The 14,977-nt window shown below is 34.5% G+C and overlaps 1 long non-coding RNA gene across 2 annotated transcripts in view; it reads right to left on the reverse strand.

Annotated features, from left to right (window-relative positions):
- LOC125922804 (uncharacterized) overlaps positions 1–14,977 on the reverse strand; it is a 50,762-nt gene that overhangs the window by 20,258 nt on the left and 15,527 nt on the right. For both annotated transcript variants that reach the window (XR_007457795.1, XR_007457796.1), the window contains exon 2: positions 9,765–9,837. This is a non-coding gene — a long non-coding RNA (uncharacterized LOC125922804). The remainder of the gene's footprint in view (positions 1–9,764; positions 9,838–14,977) is intronic.

Consider the following 14,977-nt stretch of genomic DNA (forward strand, 5'->3'; position numbering starts at 1 on the left):
TTCTCTTTTCTTTCTTGTTTTAAATAGAAATTTTAAGTGGAGAGGAACCAAGTCTTTCCCCTGATTATTTTAAAACCTAAGAAAAATAAACTTGCTACATCTATGTAACCTCATTAGCTGTGGCTGCCAAATGATAAGATGTTAAAAACTTACTCTGTGTGTAATATTGTCATAGAATGGTTAATGTGGAAATAAACAAACCATGGTTATGAAATTCACATTTTGCTGATAGTTTACTGAACCAAATTAAAAAGAGAAAGGTTTGTAATATTAGGTATTAATAGTTTGGGTACTTATTGTTGCAAATCAAAGACCAATGAGTTTTAAAGCTATTCCATATAAACTATTTTACATATACAAAAGCCATTTCTTCAAAGATATTAAGCAAAAATAAGAGAAAGTATTTTAAAAAGAGGTAGGAAGATATATATAAAGTGGAGATATGTCTTCAAAATGAAATCATTTTCTCGACCATTTAAACCTTTTTTTTAAGTAATGCTGCTCTTTATGTATGTATAAACTCAGACATACAGATTTGAATTAATTGCAATCTTTGGTTCCTGACACACTCTCACCATTGATCTATGTATGGTCTCCTCTTCATACATATGTATGCACATATTTTTAATAAGTAATAAATTAAGAAGTTAATTAATTTAACAAATTTAATAAATCCCTACACCCATCATGAGAACTAGAATTTTATTTTAAAAAATTTTTTAAAGTGTATTTTTATTTATTTTGAGAGAGAGACAGGGAGCAAGTGGGGGAGGGGCAGAGAGAGAGAGAGAGAGAGAGGGAGACAAACTCCCAAGTAGGTTCTGTGGTGTCAGCACAGAGCCTGATGGGGGGCTTGAACGCACAAACCATGAGATCATGACCTGAGCCAGAGTCAAGAGTTGGAGACTTAACTGACTGCATCACCCAAGTGCCTGAGAACTAGAATTTTAACAGTAACTTATATATCTCTATGATTCTCCCCCACCTGTTCCCCTTCAACTTCCATTCAAAGTAACTATTATCCTGGATCCCTTGCATTTCATTCCCTTGTTCTTTTAAAAATAAAGTTTTATTTTATAAGTTTCCTTAAAAATGGTCTATTTTTGTTGTTTTTAATTTTTTAAGTATATCATATTGTATATGATGTTCTGGAACTTTTTTACACTAAATATTATACCATATATTATATGAACATGACTCCATATTGTTAGTTGTAGATGTAAGTTTTTATTTCTGTGTTTTGACTATTTTAAAGAATGCTGCCTTCCTAATAGATCTTGATGGCACATTATAACCAAACCCAAATGATTAACTATCAAAAAGCTGGTTTGTCTTTCTTTGAAGGCAAAGAGAGAGGTTTGCTTAGTTTTCAAATGCTCCCAGAAGTGAAGACAGAGCTTTGATATTTAGATGGGAGTTAAGAGTTTGGGGGAAATATTGAGTCTCTTTGAATGCTCATATGCCTCTAACAAAAAGAGTAAGAAAAACAAAAAGATAAATAACCAAATTCAAACAAGTTGAATATTTTTTATCCTTCTATACAAGTCCTCTTTGAAGGTATATATAATCTAAATTTCATGTTAATAACAATGATTTATTTTTAAAAGACTTTATTCTCCTATGAGATTCACCTATTTATGTTTACTAATGCTTAGAGAATATGTTGCATATATCACAACTATTCATTCTGTCAGTCACATTAACTGCTTGGAATCTGATCCAGTCTTCCTGCTTCCACTCACTCATCCAGGCCCACTGCCTATGAAATTATTTGAGGCTGCCTTAACTTTGAAACTATGGTGGGAAATGGAAAAATTTCGAATGATTGTGCCAGGACTATTATCTTCTGATTCTCCTGATATTATTAACCTCAGGGTGCTATATCTAAGCAGAGGTCAGGGGAATAGTCTTCTTTCTACTACTATCTCATATCCGGATTCCTGTGTGCTGCCCAAGAAGCCCTCCTTGTTGTCCCAGTGTCAGGATTTGCTAGAAGTCTCTCTTTCCTTAAGTCTCAGAAACAATTCTATGACATTGTGCTAGGAGACAGATGCTTGAAACAGACAGCTTACTGCCTTCTTCTGTATCCCATCCCATTCTCCTCTTTCTTGACAGTCAACCTTCCCCTTGTTAATCAATTCATGCAACTAGATATCTTCAGACCGCCCACCGTGTCAGCTCATTACATTTTCCTGTGTTTGCAAGAATCTCAGTGGAGGAAGCAACTTGGGCTCAAGGTAGGGTGGGACGCCTCCTTAATATTGCTTACGAGAGCTTTAATATGCAGTACTATAGACATTACATTAATACTATTCCTTCATCTTCACGCTCTCACCAAATAAAAAGATCATCAGAGAAACAAATAGATCTGAATAATTTCCAATATCTCATTAAACTTTTTAGTCATCATCCCTCTGGGCTTAAAAATGTGAAGAGAGAAAGAAACTCAAATAACCCCCCACATCTCCACTTCCCACCGAATCTACCACACCTGCATAGTGTCTGGCGTGTAGAAAGCACTTAATCCCTATCTGATGAATGAAAGGATGTGCAAACCCTCCCTGCCCATCTACAACTTAAGATTCAAGGAACATGAAAGCAGCAGAAGTGGGAAAAAGGGAAGGAAACAAATTTAAACTAGCAAAAATGACTAGTTCACAGTGCCCAGAAATCCTCAAACACTTAAATGCAGGAGAGGGTCTGATAGTTGCCGAAGGAGAAGCAGAATGCCATTGTTCTCTTTTCTTCCCCACCTCAAGCTCTGTATCCCCCTTTGTGCAACCAGTAACTGGTTTGGGAGAGGATGTTTAACAAATAATTTTAGGGGTGCCTGGGTGGCTTGGTCGGTTAAGCGTCCGACTTCAGCTCAGGTCATGATCTCACAGTTTGTGAGTTCGAGCCCCACGTCGGGCTCTGTGCTGACCACTCAGAGCCTGGAGCCTGTTTCAGATTCTGTGTCTCCCTCTCTCTCTGCTCCTCCCCTGTTCATGCTCTGTCTCTCTCTGTCTCAAAAATAAATAAATGTTAAAAAAAATTAAAAAAAAAACCAAACAACAAAAAACAAGTAATTATAACTACAGCCAGCTTTGCCTTTGTTCTAATTTCTCTAAATTCTTATTTATCCTACTCTACTTTGCCTAGTGTTTATTCTCAACATAATCTATTTCACCACAGTATTCATGAACATATTCCCTTTAATAAGCAATGGCATGATTGCCTTGACAGTGAAAATGAGGAAACATCTCCTTTTCTAGAGCTCAAAATGATGTATTACAGAGTAAAATGACCTCTTATATCTTTATACAATATAAATGCTTAACAACTTTTTTTTTTAATATTAGCTGAAGTCTTACAAAAGGGAAGAAAATAGAAACTAATTGGGTCTTGGAGATGACAATAAAGCTGTTCAGACAGCCAACCCAGAGGACATATTCCTGCTTCCTCTGGGATAGCCCAAATCGGCCAAGGTCAAATTTACAAAAGAAAATGCAGGTGATTTATTTGTGACTTCTAGTCAAGTGCTCTTGAAACTCAAACCATTTTGGTTATTTTTGTAACATATTAGAAAGCATATTTCATCCCCCCACCCTGCCCCTCACCCAATAAAGCATATTCCAAATGTCTTCAGTTGAAGGTCCTAGCTTGTCTCCCTATACCTATTTTGAAACAATAAAGTTTTACATTTGTAGGCTGGATAGGAGAAACCCTCATTTTCATTTTTTGCATTACAAAGCTATGTCATTCCTTGTGAGACACTTGAGCAATTTAAATTTCCTTTTAGAACTTACAGACATTGGGGATCAAAGAACCTGACCTTAAGCAAACAACTTCATAAGTTCGATTCTAAAGGGATTAGATGCTAGTTCTAGAAGACTCCAAGAGCTTGCTTTGCCAAGCCTAGGAATATTTTTGCTTTCTATTGGGTATACTATCTTCTCCTACATTCCTTGTCCAAATCTTATACCCAAATCACACATTCATTCTTTTAATGGTCTATATTTCACCCATTCTAGGATTTCTCCATCATTTCCAGGCTCATCTATCTTTATGTCACTTCCTACAATAATGAGGTGGGGCTCTTCCCAGTCCCAGATACCACTCTTTTCTATCTCTTACTCCCAGATGACTGTGGTTAAAAATAACAGTAAACTAACTCCTAAAAAATACAATATCAAAGGATTTGAAGACTGGAAATATTTAAAAAAAAAAATTTAGTCCACTATCTCAATTATACTTTGGTCATGAGGTTCGAAGAATCAAGTAGCTCGTTCAGATCATACCTAAAAAGTAGATCCTTCCCACTAAACAACATGACCTTCACATGACTTCACAAAGAGACTGCATCTTTGTTTTAAGCTAACTTCAGTTACCGAGTTATACAACTTAACCAATCAAATACTAGATGTTTGCAGAAACTCATAGAATAACTAAATAAATATAAAATAACGCTTCACTTGTTTGTAGGCCTCTTCCCAATTTGAATGATGTATACCCAGCAAAACTTAGAAACCAAAAAAGACCCTAATGATATTCAAATAACAATTTTAAACCCTAACATTTATAATGTCTATGTACTTCCTATGCCAAATACTTTACATGTCTTGTTTATGAATCCTCATGACATTCTTATGAAATAAGTACAAGTATATTAAATATAAGAAAATTGAGCATTAGAGAGGTTAAAGGATTTGCTTAGGATCACTACCACTAAGTGATAAAGATGGGATTTGAATGATAGTCTCATCAATTCCAGAATCCATAGTCTTAACCACTATGCAAGTAGTTTGCTTATAGCACTCTCCGTGAGATGTTGAGGATTTTCTTTACTGTTGATTTACATACAAGCTTATTTTTTGGTCCAGAAAAGATCAGGAACTACAGGAACTACAAATTAAAAGAAGTAGGACCCTGTACCATATAATAGCAGAAGAATCGACTGACAGAGCAGAATTTCTGAAAATCTCCCCATAAAAATATATGGAGCAACAACAATGGCAAAACCAAAAATCCATAGACAGCACCTCCCACAAAACTAGGGACAAGCTATTTTCACATAAGCTGGTAGAGTCAAACCACCTGAACTGCTTTATCGGCATGTATGTAAGAAGAATTAGGGGGAAGGGAATAAGGCACATGATGTTCATAAGATAGGGGAGCCCCTAATCAGCAAAACAACAGTGGGCCATTCTGAGAAAAGTAGCTAAAACAGACAGCAGTTTGGCAGGTTCCACATTATGCATTAGTACAAGGAGACTGCGCTACAACAGAAGTTTGTACAGAAAAGAAGGCTGTGGTTCTGTAGTAAAACAAACAACAGAAGAGGGAACTTAGGTCTATGAGCTAGGGAAGCTAACCTGGCCCACTTCTCCTTCCAGAAGTTCAGAAAATCCATTTTACTTGAAGTGAAAAAGATCACAGTGGAATTCAAAACAAAGGTATCATAGGAAAAACAACGTGGGATGGAGAAACATTGTCCCTACAGACAAATAGCAGAGCAGGAAGATACATACATCAATCAGACCTGGGTATACTGTAATATCGTATTTTGAAACAATTTCTTAATTTCTTACAGAAACCAATAAAATGATGGACAGTATGATAAACAACATAAATCTGAATCAGGAGAACACCAAAATTGGTGATTGAAGAGGTGATTGAAGAGAAGGAAGATTTGAAGAGAGTTGACAAAATTCAGGAAAGAATTAGAATAATAGAAATAATTATTTCAGAAACGCAGACTAAATTATGTGGTACACAAGAGTGAATATACGCAATAATAACTATTTTAAGAGACCTATCAGATGGAAAACTATTCAAACAAAATGGACAGGTTTAGAAGATAGAAAATCTAACACACATGTAAATGTGTATGTTTAAGTGTATATAATAGGAGTTGAAGAAAAAAAAAAAACAGCTGAATACAACAAATACTAAAAACCACTAAAACAAGAAAAACTTGTTTTATCATTTCTCTGAAATAATAAAAAATATTTAAAACTGCATTTTGAAATGGCATGCTTCATATCTGGGAAAAACAACCTAAAACAGTTAATACCACGATGTATTTTACTAAAATTACTGGACTTTCAAGGAAAAGAAAAATTTGCTGGGCATACAGCCAAGGAGACAAGACACCCATAAAGGTAAGAAAATGATATCATCATCATATTTTCCAACAGAAATTCTCTATTCCAGAAGACAATGGAGTAATAAATTTATGACTTTCAAGGAAAGTATGAGTAAAGAACTTTATACCAATTGAAACTTTTATAAAGGCCTAAAAGCTTTTAGGATAAGCAAGGACTCAGAGAATACTGTTCCCATGAACACTTCCTGAGGAATGTGCTAGAGAATAAACTTCAGATTAATGCATGGTATAAGGAAGTAATATATGGTATGAAGAGCCTACATGCTGTAATGATGTAGATTCACTACAACTATCAAAATGTGAGAGAAGAGAAAAGTATATGAAAAGCAGAACAAGCAGAACAATTTCTTCTAGTAATTGGGTAATTATGTTAATGTAACTGAGAGCCAGGACTTTTGATATGAAAGAAATGAGGCATTTATTTAAGATTAATAAGGTTAGCAAAAACTCTATAGCTTTGTTATGGACTGAATGTTTATATCCCCAAAAATTCATAGGTTGATTCAATGCACAGAGTTTGGAAACGTAATATTGAAGACTCGATATTATGGTATTTTGAGATGGAGCCTTCGGGAGGTAATTAGGGTTAATGTAACCTAAGTTCTGCACATTGAATCTGCATAGAAACAATGACAACCCAGTAACAACTAAATACCTGTTATCCTCATTGTTCTCTGTATTGTTTTCCACTGAAGGAACCAGAGTCCCTTAAAGAAATAGCTAATTGTATATATAAGAAAGAAAAAATGCAATGTGAGTTAGAAGATCTGGCCATGACAGAAAGCAAGGAGGCCATCAGAGGCTCCTAAGATTAAGTCTAAAGAATTCAATAAACAACTTCAAGAGGCTCTCACTGGTGACAGTGGAAATAATTTGAACAGTAGTAAAAATAATAACTAGAAAACATACATACATTCATTTTGTTTATGTTTAAATTCATATATTCATTTTTATCTCTTGAAGAACCCTCATAGGTCCCGAAGGATGTTAGGAGCATTTCATTATTTTGAAAACAGTGAAATAAAGAAAAAGAACAAAGCATTTATCATATCTTCCTACATAAACATCAAGCAAATATTTAATGAGGAAAATGTTCTCTTTAAATAATATTCCAGATAATAAATGAAGAAGAAAAAATAGAAATTTCACTCTTATTAATACTAAAAAATCCAGGTAATGATCATCAGTGGTTGGTAACAACACAAAAACAGAGACAATCAAATATCATGTACCCCCAATTAAAAACAAAAAACAAAAAACAAAAAACACACCACCTAGTAGTTTTGCAAAAAAAAAAAAAAAAAAAAAGGATTAAACCTGGATTTTATCAATTTTCTAGATAGAATCAACAAATTTCAGGGGAAACAGGGGACAGAGGAACATGTCAAATGACACTGCAGAGATACAACTAGCAAAATCCAGACTATGGGAAACTACAGAACATAAAATTTGTTACCTTCAATAAAAAGACAAGGGAAGGGGAACTTCTATAAATAAAAGAGACATACTAAAGAATCACGATGTGTGAATATCATTTAAATCCAATTCAAAACTATATATTTATAGTCTCACATGTCTCCACTGAGGTAATAAGCACAATGCAGGCAACTTTGACTAAATTGGGGGGAGCAAACCAAGAAAATACAAGGAAAAAAAAGTTAAAATTTTAAAATAATGTGTAGTAATATATGCTAAGAAGAGTACCTGGCATACAGGTAAATAACTAAGTATTAGTTAATATAATGAAAACAGCTAACAAATATAGCCCTCACTGTATACCAGACGGTGATCGATCTGTAGTTTATAAAAATATTATGACATCTAATCCTCCAGTAACTCTATAAATAGGTACTGATATCAGTTTTATTTTACACATGAGAAAACCAGAGCACACCTGCATTAAGTAGCTTGTTTGGGATGGGCTAGTTAATGGTGAAGCCAGATTGGAGGTCAAGGAACCTGGTATCAGAACATATACTCTTCACCACTGCATGATACTATTTCTTATAATGATTGTTAGCATGCATTTTCTCAGGGAAGGGACGAGATCAAATTTTTATCTTATATTTTCTATATTATGGTACTTGTTGGATGTAAATGAATTACATTCAGCTCTGATCACCGTCCCTTATGCTCTGGGCCAAGGGAAAAGTGAAGCAAGAGACCGTTCTTTCTTCTCTCCCCCAACAGTGGAGCTGGAAATCAGAGGACTTTCAAAACTAATTTTTAGCAAAATAGTAAAGGTCAAAGTCAGAGTACTTTTTCCTAAATGGGTTGTTAAAGGAAGAAGTTACATCAGATAGGTCAGGAGCCAAAGTGCACATTTCTATCTTATTTACTATTTTCTGTGATAAAGTTGTTTCATTCGCCAATAAGTATGGGTTGGAATTCTTCAGAATAAATATCAAGTTGAGATATGAAGTAAAGATAGAATGCAATGCCTCCTTCAAATAATCTTCAATGTTTGAAGAAGCACATTGATATGTTTATCCACATCTGCCTTACCTTCTACCAAGGCTGCAAAACTAGGAATTCTATTTAATTTATAAAATACAGTATTTGGTATTTTGTTGCTGTTAATCAAGATTGAATTTATTTTGCCAATAGCTGAAATAGAACCAACTGTATTTATGGAAAATAGAGTAAATACTAATTTTTTAAAGCTTGTCTTCCCAGTAGGGGGAGCTGCAATGCTAGCTGACTAGGACAAACCAGCCTGACTCCATTTCCTTTCTAAATCTGAATACAGTAATGGACTTACTCAAGTTTAACCTAGAGATGTCTTGCCCCAATATTTGTTTGGTACATTGGTTCTCAGCCCTCCGTGTGAGTCAAAATCATTTAGGGTTTGTTTTGTTTATTTGTTTGTTTGTTTGTTTTAAGTTGTGGAATAGTTCAGGATACCTTAGGTAATGGTTTTTTGGGTTTTTTTGTTTGTTTGTTTTTTTGTTTTTGTTTTGTTTTTTTTTAAAGTACTCCCATGACTCTATTTTATAGCCAAGATTAACAAGCCCTGGCCTGGTAGAGGAAAGAAAACACATTCAGAAGGACGTAGAGGAGCAGTAATATCATAAAATAAAAGCCTTTTATAACAAGCATTTGTGAGTTTCAGCATGTAATCCAATAGTATAAAGCTTAACGAACTGCAAACAATGTTTTTCACTTATAAAAACATGGTTCTTTTTTGCCTAATATTCAGAAAGTAAGAAATTTGGGTTTTATATTTTAAAAATATCTTCCTCAGGCCTGAAATGTGTTGAGTTTTCAAGAGCAACCTTGTGTGACAGGTAATATGTTACTGTGGACCTTCCACTGCCTCTTGCCTTTTCCAATCAATTGAAGTTTGCCAGAGCAGCAAATGAATATAGTCATTTCTAGAAGCTCTTTTCAGTAGTGCATAACATGCACTTTTTACTTTCTGCAGCTGTGAAAAGACAGACCTTTGCCACACAGAGAAAGGTGATATTATTATAAGTGCATGAGATGAAAATGGCAAGAGTGCAGTCACTTCAGAATTAGCCTCAATTTCCACCTTGGTGATGTGGTTATCGTGGTTGTGTAGGAAACACCCCAAATACCGTTCCCATCATGACATTGCCAACAGAGGCTCACTTACTGTGAAGCTGATAAAACATAAACTTCAGGGTCTCTCACTAGCACAGTCCATCCTAAGGCCACGTGAGAAGCCCCTAGAAATATGTAAAACAAACAAAAATTGCAAAATGTTAGATATTTTCACTACAGTTGATTAATACTACTGACTTTTTCCACTCAAATTTCTCATCTATCACACTTCCCCTTATATTGGGTGGTGTTGGAAGAGCCACAAGCATTTTGGGGATCTGGCTGAGATTTGAGGACAGCTCGTTTGGCTTAGTGGGATGTATGTATGTTGTTTGCAGGCATTTCCACGTAAGTCATTGGTAGCAAGGTCTCCTATGTTAGTAAGTAGCAGAGCCAGGATTCACACTTGGCTTTCTCTGATGCTATAATGGTCTTATCATTTCCATTAGACCACCCTTCATATGATTAATGATCCACCAGTAGACCTTTTTATGATCATTTATCTCTAAGCTGCTGCCAGGAAGTGATATTATTTCCCTACTCCTCTCTGGCTCTGAGACGTTTTTTTTTCTTCTTTTTTGCCTCTTGGCCCCTCCTGTCTTAACCTGAACACTATACTCTATCCAACAGGGCTGCTCACCTTTGCTAGAATATAATTTTGCCCATTCCCTTTCTTTGGCTAATTATTATATTTTACTGGTTCTTGTTGATCTCTTGTTGATTCGATAAAAAAAAAAACACTGACACTGACAAAGAAAATATAAAACACATCACTACAATGAGGACATCAATAATACATAGTTAATGAGTACCAATTCAAAGAATATTTACAAATAATCATTATACACACACCAAAAACTCTTGAAATCTTATAGTTCATATATGAAAGATATATGAAAGAGGTTATCCCAGATTTGACAACAATCCTAAACATTTACATGACATTTCTAATAAGTTATGAATTTGAGGGAAATTTTTCTAACTATGAGTCATAAAAAACAAATTTTTATTGACTACTCTAGAAGAAAAATTAAATTATCTTTCTATCCTATGTATAAAAGATGTTTTTGCATAATTGCCTTCATATGAAAAGGCAGTATGAATTCTTAGCATGTTATTTTTCTAGATGTTATAACGTTCATGTTATGTGTCAGCTTTGTGAAATTTGTAATTTTTAAGCAAATATTCACTTTTGTAACTTGATATTTTACATATAATTATGTATTCCTTTTTTAAAAGGGGGCCCCCTAAATTTTGTAATCATCAGTCTCACGAAACTTAGAATTACCCCTGAATGACAGTAAAGTATTAGTTAATAAAATATGTGGTATCAAGTTAAATGAGTCTGTCCATTCACTTCACAAACCCAAAATTTCATTACTTGATAAATTTTAAATTTTAATTTTTTTGAGGGTGCAAGAAGGGGAGGGGCATGGAGAGAGAGAGAAACCCAATCAGGCTCCATGCTGTCAGTGCAGAGCCCGATGTGGGCTCAGTCCCACAAACCATGAGATCATGACCTGAGCCGAAATCAAGAGTTGGACACTTAATTGACTGAGCCACCCAGGTGCCCCAAGTTTTAAAATTTAATATCTAATGGAGTGTTTGCCTGGTTGCCTATTGCTATTTCTAAAGCTACATATCTTTATCTACTTCCTATAGTCTCTCTCTTTACACACAAAAAATAAATATCCTGAACAGGTACCATTGTGGGTGAGGTAGGCAGTTATTCCAGATGCACAAACATCTTAGATAATTTTGAGTAACAAATGGCTACAATCTACCTGAAAAAAGAAATCATCATGAATACCAGAATTTGGTACATTAATTGTTCTCTAAAGTAAATACAAATGCCATAAAAATATATTGCCTCTCTTACTACCTTCCCCTTACAACTGACTGATTCTTTGGATGGCCATATATTAATAGTTAATATTATAAGGAAAAAAGAAATACCTTCTTACAGAAACAATAAGAAAATAGGACTAGGTAATAAAAGGAAGAAAATATAAGAAATTAAATATTTTATACATGGGAAAATCGGGAAAAGTGTGCATATATAAAAATACTTATATGCATTCATTATAAATGTATTGATATAAAGGTTGTTTAACAAATAATTTACAAATAATATTAGACTACATTACTTTATGAATGGATAAAGATGATGTGGTATATATATACAATGGAGTATTAGTCGGCAGTCAAAAAGAATGAAATCTTGCCATTTGGTATATATATACGTATATATATATATATATATATATATATATATATATGTATATATATATACACATTACTTTATGTAATAAATGTAGTAAAATATGTATATATATATACATTATTTTATGAATGGATAAAGAAGATGTGGTATATATATACAATGGAGTATAAGTCGGCAGTCAAAAAGAATGAAATCTTGCCATTTGGTATATATATATATAAATAACCTCAAGAGCACAGATAATAGTAAAATGTGTAGAAACAATTAAGCAGTGATAAGTTTTGAGTATTTATTGCCATTGTGTTTTTTCAGTTTATTTTTATTTGAAAGAAAGAGAGCATATGAGTGAGTAGGAAAGGGGTAGAGAGAGAGAGAAAGGGAGAGACAGAATCCCAAGCAGGCTCTGTGCTGTCAGCGTAGAGCAGGATGTGGGTCTTGATTTCACGAATCAACTGTGAGATCATGACCTGAGCTGAGATCAAGAGTTGGACACTTAACTGACTGAGTCACTCAGGTGCCCCTTTTTACCTTTGCTTTTAATTTAATTGATTTCATGACATTTATCTGATTTAATTTTTAATATCAACAGTTTGTAAAACTCTTGAAAATTTAACAGTCAGCTTCCACAAGCCAGTATATGCCAGCTGTAGTATACCATTGTGATTATTACATAAATAAATGAGGAAACACAAAAAGAAACTTAATGTTAATGTACTCAATCAGTATATAGTTTGGAAATCTACTCAGTGCCAAGCATAGGAGAAGAATTATAGAGAAGAATCAGCTCTAATGTTTGCTGTAAATAAAGTCACTGTATCATGTGAGCCATAGAAACTTAAGCAAGAAACTAGGCCACATAATGAAAATTGTTACAATTCTAGTATGTAAATAATGTTATGGTAATCCCTTGGAGAAAGCAAGTTTCAAGATAGTCCACGGAGTAAATTGGTTATACTGAATTAGAGAAGAACACAAAGTGAAGGAAATAACATGAACAAAGGAGACACATAAGACCATGATAAGTGTAGTGGGGAAAGGCTGGGCTAATGAAGAAAAAAATCATCTGAAATCAGTGCATGGATTAGACTTTAGGGAAAATAAATTCAAGAAAAAATATTTTAAAGTTAACAGAGGTTACTAAAAATGTTAAATAAATTTCCAATTTTGGAGCATTAGGAGGGAGAGTAATCTAAAGAAGAATAAGATATTCTAGCAAAGAGACCTGAAAAGAGAAAGGAGAAATTCACATGAAGACAAAAGATTCATGGTCAGTTGCAGTAAATAACCAATTACACAGAGAACCCCAACAAATGTTGGATTTTGAGCAATAAATGTTTTGATTATTAAAGGAAAAATACATTTTCAGAATAAAAGGATTTTATTTATTGTAAGTGTGAAAATATACTAAAACTTTGCCCCAGTTTGCCTTCCTTAGTCTTATTTTCTGTATCTTGGAGACTTTCCTATCGGATCAAAGATGATATAACTTTAAAACAGGTTTTTATGTCTTTTCCTAAACAAAAAAAGGTAAGAATGGCTATAGAAAATTGAAATGTTAAGCACAGATGTCAAAACGAGAGGAAGAAAGGAGAGAGATAGGGAGAGAGGGAGAAGGAGACGGTGGCAGGGAGGGAAGGAAGGAGGAAGAGGGGAAGGGACAAAAAGAAAAGAATTCTGCTACAAGAACACACTATCAAAATGTTATCAAGAATTGATGACTATTTCAAAGTTCTGAAGTAAACTCAGGTTGTGGAATCTCTGACCTCAGTTTCACAATATCAGTCCCTCATGCAGAGGAGCAAATCCGAAGTCGGGATGGAAGCATCTGGTTCAGTGGATGAGTTCAGTTTGCAGCCCTAAGCTGTCTGCTCTCTTTTCTTACTACAGCCTCACAGGTGGCTCACTCACAGTTGACATCTGTCAGGCAGGCCAAATTCATTCAAAACAGTTTAGACATGAGACATGCTCAAAGATGGGAACCAACTATTTATTTTAGCTGTCTTGATTAGACACTAATTGACCATTTTGGTTGGCAACCTTCAACTCAATTCTCCTGAACAGAGTGCCCTGAACAAAACATTTTGTTAAAGCATGTCATTGGGATAATTCATGTTACCACTAACATATGTTATATTCTATTTCCCTCTCTCTCCAGGTTTTTGGCTTCCTATGGATACCAAGTTGTTACTCGTGGTTCAGTGTCCTAAATGGCAACCTAGGAACTTAGAAACAATGTAACTTCAAGAAATAGCTTATTTTTACAAAGTATCTCAGATTTCAGATGATGGCAAAATGTGCCTAATCTATGAGTTACAGTGGGTATATGAAGTGTTTAAGACAATGATTCTGTATTAAGGAATATTTAAAAGATGCAAAAGTTATAGTAGCTACAATGTTCTAACTAAGAAATCATGAGGTCCAAATAATTAAGAATTAAGGCCCAAGGTAACCCATGGTCAACAAGACAGAATAAGAACTAGAATATAAACAGAAATTATTTCTGGCTTGGCCTTCAGAGACTGAGGAGTCATTACATGGGACAAAAGACTCACTTCCCTTTGAAGAATAAATTATATGGCCAAACTTTTACCCTCTATTTTCCAGTGATACATATTTGAAAAAGTCATTTTAATTTCCCCCTAGCTTCATAACAATCTTTATTATTATTCCAACTTTGTTCATTTTGGTGTTTGTAAATTTTTTGAACAAAGTTGAGAAGTGCTAAATTAATCTCTGGCAGCTTATTTCTAGAATATCTAAAGGCAGGAAATGCCTACACACTTGGGGCTCTTCCATCCACTGGATTACTTACAAAGAGATCAAGAAAAGATGATATAACCTGCTAAATAGACATGTTTAGAGGTTAGAAAGAGAGCTATTGTCAGATCCTGTCTGATAAAGCAGTTCGAGAGGAGGACTGAACAAAGATAAGAAGCCAAGCCACACCCTTCTTCTAGTCCAAGTATCCTGGAAAGGAAGGATCATCTTCAGGAAACCAGACAACAGGAAGCACCAAACTAAGTGCAGATGCCTTCTGGGGC

This window comes from Panthera uncia, chromosome B1, assembly GCF_023721935.1.
Source record: "Panthera uncia isolate 11264 chromosome B1, Puncia_PCG_1.0, whole genome shotgun sequence".
Classification (NCBI taxonomy): domain Eukaryota; kingdom Metazoa; phylum Chordata; class Mammalia; order Carnivora; family Felidae; genus Panthera; species Panthera uncia.